This window comes from Bidens hawaiensis, unplaced genomic scaffold (assembly GCF_021521415.1).
Source record: "Bidens hawaiensis isolate Kalapana, Puna unplaced genomic scaffold, B.hawaiensis_p1.1 tig00005502_1, whole genome shotgun sequence".
Classification (NCBI taxonomy): Eukaryota; Viridiplantae; Streptophyta; class Magnoliopsida; order Asterales; family Asteraceae; genus Bidens; species Bidens hawaiensis.
In genome coordinates this window covers 839732-849744 of record NW_027491354.1, presented here as the reverse complement: position 1 = coordinate 849744, position 10013 = coordinate 839732, and the positions used below count along the sequence as shown (strand labels likewise).

At 33.9% G+C, this 10013-nt stretch overlaps 1 non-coding gene and 1 pseudogene across 2 annotated transcripts; both read right to left on the bottom strand.

Moving 5' to 3' along the window:
- Positions 1-239: 239 nt before the first annotated feature.
- Positions 240-342, bottom strand: LOC143630015 (U6 spliceosomal RNA). The gene has a single exon (XR_013153075.1). It is a non-coding gene; the product is annotated as a U6 spliceosomal RNA (small nuclear RNA).
- A 6157-nt stretch (positions 343-6499) lies between these two features.
- Positions 6500-9963, bottom strand: LOC143629997 (putative sphingolipid transporter spinster homolog 2; annotated as a pseudogene). Its single transcript, XR_013153068.1, has 15 exons — positions 9821-9963; positions 9284-9415; positions 9103-9204; positions 8905-9009; positions 8761-8833; positions 8580-8657; positions 8386-8488; positions 8284-8320; positions 8104-8180; positions 7952-8028; positions 7774-7887; positions 7581-7700; positions 7070-7198; positions 6871-6949; positions 6500-6762 (listed from the first exon to the last, which is right to left on the bottom strand). The product of XR_013153068.1 is annotated as a putative sphingolipid transporter spinster homolog 2 (transcript).
- Between the last annotated feature and the right edge of the window lie 50 nt (positions 9964-10013).

Here is a 10013-nt window from a genome sequence, read left to right as displayed (position 1 = left end):
TTGTTGTGTCATGGTCTTCTTAAGTGGTCTTCCGTGACTCTCTGGATTCATTACTCTAATTTCCCTTTTTCAAACTTTCACATGCATTGCTATTTTTATCGTTGTTTTTATAATTTCACAGTTTACACAAGTTTATAATTTTTGTGCAGTTTTTACTCGTGTTAGGATGATGGGCTGTTGTAAAATATTTCAAAATGAAATGAACAAAATGTTACAAGTAAATCATATTAATAAAACTAATTTTTTTGGACCATTTCTCCATTTTGCGTGTTATCCTTGTGCGGGGGTGGTGCTCATCTTTTCTATATCGTTTCAAATTTATCGGATGTCTCCTGAATGGACTAAACAAAATTAATGTTCATAAAGTTTTCACAATTTAGAGTGAAGTTTAAACATTGACCAAATTATGGATAAGTAAGATATTGTTGAGTTATTGCGTTTGATGGGTGTGAAGAGGACCTAGGTCGCCACTATGATGGTAAGAGTCAGAGGGTGCATCATCATGGTTAATGAGCGAGTTATTAACCCTAATCTGATAGTTATATAAAAAAATATGTTTAGTTACAAATAAGTTATCGCAGATGAAATCAATTATAGAAACTGGAAATCTAAATTACTAAAACTAACATGATTAGCCAAATTCGAGATAGGCTTGATTTCCGATTAGCCAATTTGAGATGGCAATTCTCCAAATACAAGGTTAAGAAACCCTAATTTTATAATAATAACATCGACATTGATTACAAGGAAAAGTGAAACTATTAATACTTATTTTATACAGTTACTAAAATAACTGACCACTATTCTACTTCCTACAAATTAGCTTCAACTAAAAGGACAGGTTCGTATCAATACTTCCGGCCCGGAAAATCGACTTGTCCTCAAGTCGGAAAGAAGGGAATTGTAGCGCCAAGCAATAAGCCATTCTATCGTGGATTGACGGTGTTCCTGCAACCCTTGATTGTCTTGAACTGAAGATCACTTTCCCCATCTTTAATAATAGGCAGGAGACTTTTCTGGACCCGTCGGTTGACGTGACCTGGATTCGTAACAGCAAATGTCAATTTACTTGGCTTTAAGTAGGCCTGGATTTGTATGGGCGCTTCCCAAATCTACAATACTCTCTCCAACCAGCAATTTAGCACCCTCTCCAATCTGCAATTGAACACTATTAGGGCAATCATCTGGGGGGTCTTTCTCTTTAGCCAGATGCGGTTGTGGGTTGTGATGTTCTTCATGAGATTCCCACATAACCTTGATCTCTGCAATATCCTCTTTTAGTGCTTCCAATTGGGTTACAATAATTGCTAGATCAACCGAGTAATTTGGTAACGGTAACGGTGGAATCAGAGTGGTTAATTGGGTAGACATTTGGACATAGGTACACATTCTATTTCTAAACCAATACCTTTTCTTCTTTCTTAGATTTTTTTTTTTTTTTTTTCAATCAAGAGTGATTATAAAATAGCTTAACCTTTAAAATCTAATAAGATACTAGCATTAACCAAAACACATAGTTGAATGATGTTCTTCAATTCTCAAATGTAGAGAGGCCTATTTGAGATCCATGTAGAAGTGAAGGGACCAAATACTAACAAATCTATCTATTCTAATAAAAGACTACATATTTTTGCCACATGTCACTCTCATAGCCCTCCTCACATTTTTCACTTATTTCAATATATGGTCTTTATCTTTTAAACCATGTCAATATATGAATTCAAGTTTGTTTTTATTATATGTAAATCCTAATCGATTCATTCATTAACATTAATGGTGAAATAAGAAATAAGGAATATTAAAATTGACGTTGCAGGTTTGCTAGAATATAGTTTTAAAGTCACAGGTAATTGCAAATTGTTTTTTAAACTGGGATTCAATCAACAATGCATAAATTTTTATATAAGATTGGTTTCAAAATTGGATTAAAAATCTTCTCATATGCATTTAAACTCGGGAAAATGTGTATTTTCTTAATTTTCTACAAGCATTTTATATAAATATTGCAAAATATAGAGAATATCTATTATATATATTTTGGTGTTTAGCATTAAATTATTGAAGTTGAATATTATAATTATAATCTTATGTTTACCAATTTACTATATGAAGTATATGTCATTTATTTATATGATTTTCTTGTGTAGTATAAAGGGTTTTAGCAATAAGAAAATCAATATTTAGTTTTCAATATTTTCATTTATAATTTAGATCAAAATTCTTCAGAACATATATTTTTCACATTAATTTAAAAAAATATAGTTAATCCGGTTAAAAATCATTTACCATGCTTCCAATAAATTTGAAATCTTTGTTTTTTTATAAGTTTTTAATATATATATATCGATTAATTTAATATTCCGACAACTCCCATAGTATTAACTAATAACAAGGGATTAGTATTCAAAATTTAAACATTCTATATCCAATTATTTCAACTATTATAAATAAGAATTACTACATTCACTTTATATAACTTTAAATCTTCTATTATTATGCTAACTTAGGTGCTGTTTGTTTTTGCAGACATAAACTGTCTGCAAGCTGATTTCATCTGTTTTCATGTCTGCAACTGAAGATGTGGTCTGAAGATCTGCAAGCTGAAAATATAAGACTGTTTGTTTTTATAAGCTGATACTGTCTGCATAACTGTCAAACTTATCTCACAAGATAGAAGTCATTTATTCAAGTTACATCTAGTTTTTAGTCTTTGCTTGCCATGCCGATTTGGTTTTGGTGGGTGGTGGAAGGTGGTGGTGGTGGATGGTGGTAGTGGCGGCGGACGGTGGGTAGTGGCGGTGGATGGTGGTGGTGGACAATGGGTGGTGGTGATGGATGGTTTTGGTTGGTGGTGGACGGTGGTGGTGATGGATGGTGGTGGTGGTGGGTGATGGATGGTGGTGGTGGCGGTGATGGATGGTGGTGGTGGTGATGGATGGTGGTGGTGATGGATGGTGGGTGGTGGACGGTGGTGGTGATGGATGGTGGTGGTGGTGGCGGACGGTGGTGGTGATGGATGGTGGGTGGTGGACGGTGGTGGTGATGGATGGTGGGTGGTGGACGGTGGTGGTGGCGGTGATGGATGGTGGTGGTGGTGGCGGTGATGGATGGTGGTGGTGGTGGGTGATGGATGGTGGTGGTGGCGGTGATGGATGGTGGTGGTGGTGGCGGACGGTGGTGGTGATGGATGGTGGGTGGTGGACGGTGGTGGTGATGGATGGTGGGTGGTGGACGGTGGTGGTGGTGGTGGCGGTGGATGGTGGTGGACGGTGGCGGCGGGGTACGGGGGTGGTGGTGGCGGCGTACGGTGGGTGGTGGTGTTGGCGGACGGTGGTAGGAGCAGTGGATGAGAGGGTGGCTGCAAAGGGAGAAGAGTAGGGTTTTTTTGTGAAGATGTTTTAAGCAAGATTTCCTTGCTTTTCTTTTAAGATGAAAGAAGATAACTTCAGATCTGTTTTAAGAAAAAAAACAAACAGTCTTCAAGGGTAATGTCTGCGCGCCTGCAGACATTAGCTCCTTGAAGATGTTTGAAGAAAAAACAAACACCCCCTTAGAATAATCACTTTTATTTGAACATGACTTTAATGTTAGTATGTCTTTGTCATTTTCTATTAATATGAAATGAAAAAAATCATTTTGTTATATTTTAATTTCCAGTTTTATATGTTGCTTGATTATACAATTATTAATTGTAAAATATAAAATCAATTAAAAAAATTTCGTACACAGAATATTAATGACACCAAATTTATCATGATAAATCAATTTCAAATTCTAAAAATATAAGGATGACTATATCATCAAAGTTCAGGTAATTTGATTTTTTGGATAATCAATTTTTGGGATAAACATGGGCACATGATCTCAAATGACATCATATATATTAATTGATTAAAAAGTATGATATTTTATGTCTATGGATATTTTTATTTGTTAGTTTCATTGGTATATTATCATTTATCTATGGTTGTATGTACTTGAAGAATCTCTTATTTATCACATAAACAATTATGCATGGCTATATCAAGAGTTATAAGCATACCTATATGTTACCTTATCAAGAGTTATAAGCAGTCATGGACTAAAGATTTTGATTTGCGATAAACAATGTATACCAACCAATACAATCACACATGTAGTGTACAATGACTTATTTTACTTATTTGTAACATATTTTTGTAATCTTAGTTATGTAACTTTTGTAATTTTAATGTAAATTGTAACTGTATAAAATATATGATCTTTTTGTTAACTATATTTCACTTAATAGTTAAAGTATAAACTTTTCATCAATTACCCGTGTAATACACGGGCCTCAAACTAGTTAATAATATCTAACAAGAATAAAAGAAATAATATTATCTTCGTTGGTTGACTGACTGCATTTGGAACCCGTGGGGCCGCATGAAAAAGCTCGCGAACTGCTTTCTTCAAATAGAGGTGCTTGTGCTTGTGTCTTCTTCACCACCAATCCAATATATAGTAAATGTTAAATTATAAAGTAAAACTGTTACCAACAACATTAACGACTTTATTTCTCTACCTGTTAAAATTTGATATGAAATCATTTTAGCAATTAAAAACAAGAAAAAGTCACATACTATATACTTGATTATTTATATATTCGAAAATTTCTTAGAACACTATGATTTTTATTGGGTCGTATCTCCAATGCAGTACCCTTGTTTTTGTTTCAAGCCGTCAACTCAGCATTCCATAATAGATTTTAAACCAACCTAAAAAAATCTTTATTTCTCCTCTAGTGGTTATTAGTGTTTCAAATTGTCACCTCATCACCTACTTTTTCTTTTTTTAATCTATATCAATTTATATCTTTTATAATTAACTATATTATATTTCATATAAATTAAATAATAAAAAAACAATTACTAGAAAAAAAACACACTTTAAAATTAAACTTAAAGCATACAACATTTTTAAAAAACACATCTAAAAAAAATGTAATTAAACCTACAGAGTAATTAAACTAGGCTATGGTTTTCCTTATCGTCTCACAATCTTCTCGTGCATTGCTAGTGTTTTCGGATTCTTACCGGATTGTCCATTAAAAGAATCTGATAGTCTTGATTTTGAAAAAAGTGAGATATTTGACTAGTGAATGAAAGTGCGTATACATATACTGTAGATTATAGGTGTTTATTTATTAATAATAATTTAGTAACTTAAAAATAAAGGAAAAGAAAAGAAAAAAGCAGTTGTTCCCATCCATGTATTTAAATCAAATAAATGGGTATTGAAGTCTCATTTATAATTCAAATAAATGTGATTGTTGAAATTATCCCATCTTCAACCATTCAATGAATGGTTTGTGATTTCAATACACAATATTTCTGACACGCAATTTTAATGAGAGATAACACAAGTATGAAATCCATAATGGCTCCACGTAGGATTTCAAACCTCCCATGAGATGTGCCCTAAATGAAAATGTTGAAACAAATGACAAACTAGTGCATAAATGAACCAACTCTCGAAATTTATCGTCAATATATCTTTCACATTTTAGGTTATGTATTTTCTAGAAAATAGACGTGTGGTGCAATTCTTGTAAATTATACAAGGAGTACAAAAGGGTATGTAACAAGTCCTAGTTTGTTATAGAGTTTGTTCATCTGGATCCAGGTTTATCCGGATCAATCTACTGACTGTTGTTCAATCATAAACATGTTGGGTTTGTACGCCTTGTTCATGTCGGGTTTGAGATCGCAAAAGAGGAGATGGGTGAAGCCGTGAAGGACTGCCGACCCTGAGCCCACCCCATTTGGGATTTCTTGTTTACTAAGTTACAAATCATACTTTAGTGTCTTTATTAATTGTTCTATGTAGTTGTAATAGTTACCCCTTAATAAATAATATCTAGCTAGTTGCCAACTGTGGCTGTAGGTTAGTTTAGACCGATTCACCCCTTGTTGTGTCTGTTTATTGCTTTCTTGTTTTGTGTTCAGATCATGTGTGCTTTAATCCTAGCACAACAAGCGAACAATTTAGTTCACCTTAGTTCTTAAATGTTGGATCAATATCAACTAAACGTTGAAAATTTGACGTCTCTTTTGTTTTCTCAAGCCTCAAAACACCCACATAGGGATGACAAACGAACCTGAACGAGACGAACAAGCTTGAAACCCAAAATATTCAAGACGGGTTTTCGTGTATGGGAATAGTTTAAAATATGCTTGGTGTGGTATTATGTGATACTTGGCCTGATTTTCTAAAATATGCATACTCGTTTAACCAAACCATTAGTCACTATTATAGTTTTAACAAACTAAAGGGTGTTTGGCAAGGCATGATACATGGTTCTACAATCACGTATGAGACTAGTATTACGAATACCGTCAGCCCTACACCCACCACACCAAAGACTGTTTTACTTTAAGCACACTCCCGCTCTTCCTCAAATCATCTGGAAACCCAAGGCGAAGAAAAACGTAACAAACACTTGTTTATGACCCATTTTATTTTGTATTTTGTACACTTTCAGAAGCTAGGTTCTTTATTCTTGTAACGAATGGTACATTTAATAAACTTATACATTTACCAAAAGTATAATCTAGTTATCTTACACTACTGTCCCCTATGCAAAACAGATTCATCATTGACTTGGTCAAATGTCGCAAACCGGCAACGACTCTTGCACACATGGCTTATTTACAAGCTAAGGTATTACATCCGACTGCTGAATAACGGGCCCCACACGCTCATTATCTTCATTGTATCTGTCCACGCTGTCAAGAAAGATACCTGCATAATAATAAAAAAGTTTAACAAACAATCATGAGAAGGCTGCTAGTGAAATGTCAAAAATACCCTTTTTGATATGTTCATGATTGAACACATCATATCATATACCTGTAAACCATATTCCAGCTGCCAAGAAAAATACTGAAGTTAAGATCATAACAGATATCCTCCAATTGTTAACTTTGTCCTGTGTTACATATGCAAGTAAAAGACTAGAAATAATGTCCATATGGCTCATCTTTTCTATCATGTGAAAAATCAAGATGGGCATATATCTACTGAATGGAGGTAAATAAAGAAAACAAACCTGAAGAAGACCAACAAGTGGAGATGATGGCACATCACCAAAGACATGAATAGAAACAGTGGACATAACCAACGCTAACGGTCTCAATCTTGGTTTGACCGCATGAAGAGACACAAAATTCACAGGTCCCTATAACCGGCAAATGGGTCAAAAATGGAATTTTTGTACAGCCCAAAACATTTCCAAGCTAAAAGTATGGGGGATAAATATGATCTAAAACTATATCTTTTCAATAATAATCCAATATTCTAAATTGAATGATTTAAAGAGGTTTCATCATTATTAAAAAAACCCTCTCTTTCAATGTTTTATTTATCCAACATTCCAACTGATTAGAGACAAACTATAACCTGACTTTTTTTTATTTTCACATATTAATACTTTTATGTTTACATTTTTATCCCAAACCCCCAAATTTCGTGTTAGGTTCATGTCAAAAGTTCACATCCTATCTGTAACCGCAATCAGTTTCGTAATTGTCACTTAACATCCACAAAAAGAAAATAGTTACCTGAGTGGCGGAAACAAGTATCTCCCCAGTAAGAAAGAGAACCAAGTAAACGTACACGTTACTGAAACAAAAGGCACTGAAACAAAATACTGCTCCAAAAAATGTGGCAGTAGAAAGAAGCTGCAAAGAGTGAACATTTTTATTAATATATTATATATAACAAAGAAATATGAGAATCACATAAAACATCCACCTTAAAGCCATTGGGGATTGTAGAACTCATGCGGTCGAGAATAATACTTCCTCCTATTGTCCCCACGATTCCACCAACAATGTTAATCCCTCCAAATAATGTATCAGCATTGTTCTGTAAATAAAGTGTATCGTTTGTAACAAATATAAAAGTCAACACAAAGGTCAAACTTGCTTACCATTTGATATATGCTATAACCAGCCATTGGTCCCCGGTATGAGTATGAACCATTGACAAAATTTAATGCAATAAAGCCTAGCAAAAACCATTAATAACTAGACAATTAGTACTTATTATAGTTGATAACAGATTGAGAAAATTAATAAGTACCTAGAATATTTATAACATATGTCTTCTCAAGCAAAAGAGCCTTTAAATCTTGCCAAAATCTTGATAAATAATTGGAGCTAAATGAAGAAATATTATATTAACATTTAACAGGTTTATTCTTCAAATCCATATATCATTGATTTATATTATAAACTTATATATTATGGAATTGAGAAACACCTGGAATGTTTAGTGACCTCTTCATGAAAGGACATACCTATATTTTATGAAAATACTCGTTAAACTACTACAGTGGAATCAAACATTAATTTATGAACATACCTTTCAGTTGTAACGGTTTCATTGCAAAGCCCAAAATAGAAAATGGGAGCATGAGAATTGCCTCACCAAAAAATGCATAGCGCCAACCGACACTGCCACCGACCTATAAAACAAAAAACATTGGTCATTTCTGGTCGAGTTTATTCTGGTCGCTATCAATATGCACAAGAAGAAAGAAAGATCAGCGCATATACCAATCCACCATAAGCATAACCAATACCAATTCCAGTTGGTATGCACATGTAGAATATTCCCAGCCATGCTGATCTCTGCACAAACAAATGGATTTCAGTAGTGCAGATAAATTATGTTCTTTTGATTTTTTTTATTAAAATGGTTAAAAATGAATAATTATTAAAAATGAAAGAGAAACTGAGTAAGTGGAGCATTGTCATCAATAAATGGAGCTGCAAGACTTATGAAAGAAGCTTCACCAACACCAACTAACCTATTTACAACAATAATAACCAAGTATTACCAAAAGTCAAAAGGCGTTTGACTTTGAAGTAGTCAACTCACATTCGACAAAATGCGATGGACCAGAAGTCAACCGAAAACCCGCAACCAACTACAGCAAGAGTAAATACTGACATTCCGACTCCGATTAGTCTAAATGGATTTATGCTGCTCATATACACAAAAATTAAAAGAACACGTAATTAGGAAATGTCAAGATTTTATATTTGTCATCTGCTAAAAATAAAAGTGACAGATTACCTTTTGGCCAAGGATGCAAATATTCGAGATGCGACAAGAACTCCAACCAAGAAAGCGGAAGAAATTACACCGTCTCTAAAATTATTCAGGTCAAAATCACCCCTGCAAAACAATAAAGATACGCAAAACATATTAGAAATGATGTTATAAAGTAACTATACTTATATATAAAGTAACTTACTGAATTCCACTACCATCTGAGCACACACCACTCTCTGTACAACTTCGGGGACTCCCATTTACACCATTACTTGCAATAGCTCCTCGGTCAACATAATTGATCAAGTTGATCACACAAAATACTAAAAGCAACCTGGATGTATAAGCAAGATAATTGTAAAAATAAAAACATAATAATTCTTAAAATAAAATTGACAAATTTCTGAAAGAATAAAACGATTGCATAAAGTATACTTGTAAACTCATACTTGCTGAAATTTAGACTAAAAATGAAAACATAATTAAGGTACTAATTAAGTGAATAAACGCATTGAGGTTAAATAAAGAAAGGTTTGAAAACTACTAAATTTGGGAAAAGTTGTTAACTGGTGGAATTTGGGTCCGACAGCTGAGTCATTTGCCACATGACCCGGCTCATTGGGACGTTTCTGTCCACTGGTAACGGCCACAAGTTATACCTTTTTAACTTGTTTTCCCCTGTCAAGTTGGTTCCCAAACCAAAACCAAATTCTGATATAAATTAGCATGGAAAGTGTACCTTTTGGGTGTAAACCAAGAAGGATCAGGATCAGGATCAGATAGAGAAGTTGAATCTATAGCCATGTTTATTTGTATGCGTAAACAAACAATTAATATTATTATGATCCTCAAGTCCCCTTGTAAACCTTCCACTGCCAGAACATCATTGTATGATTATTCCTTGTGACGCCACGTATGTATATTATTATTTC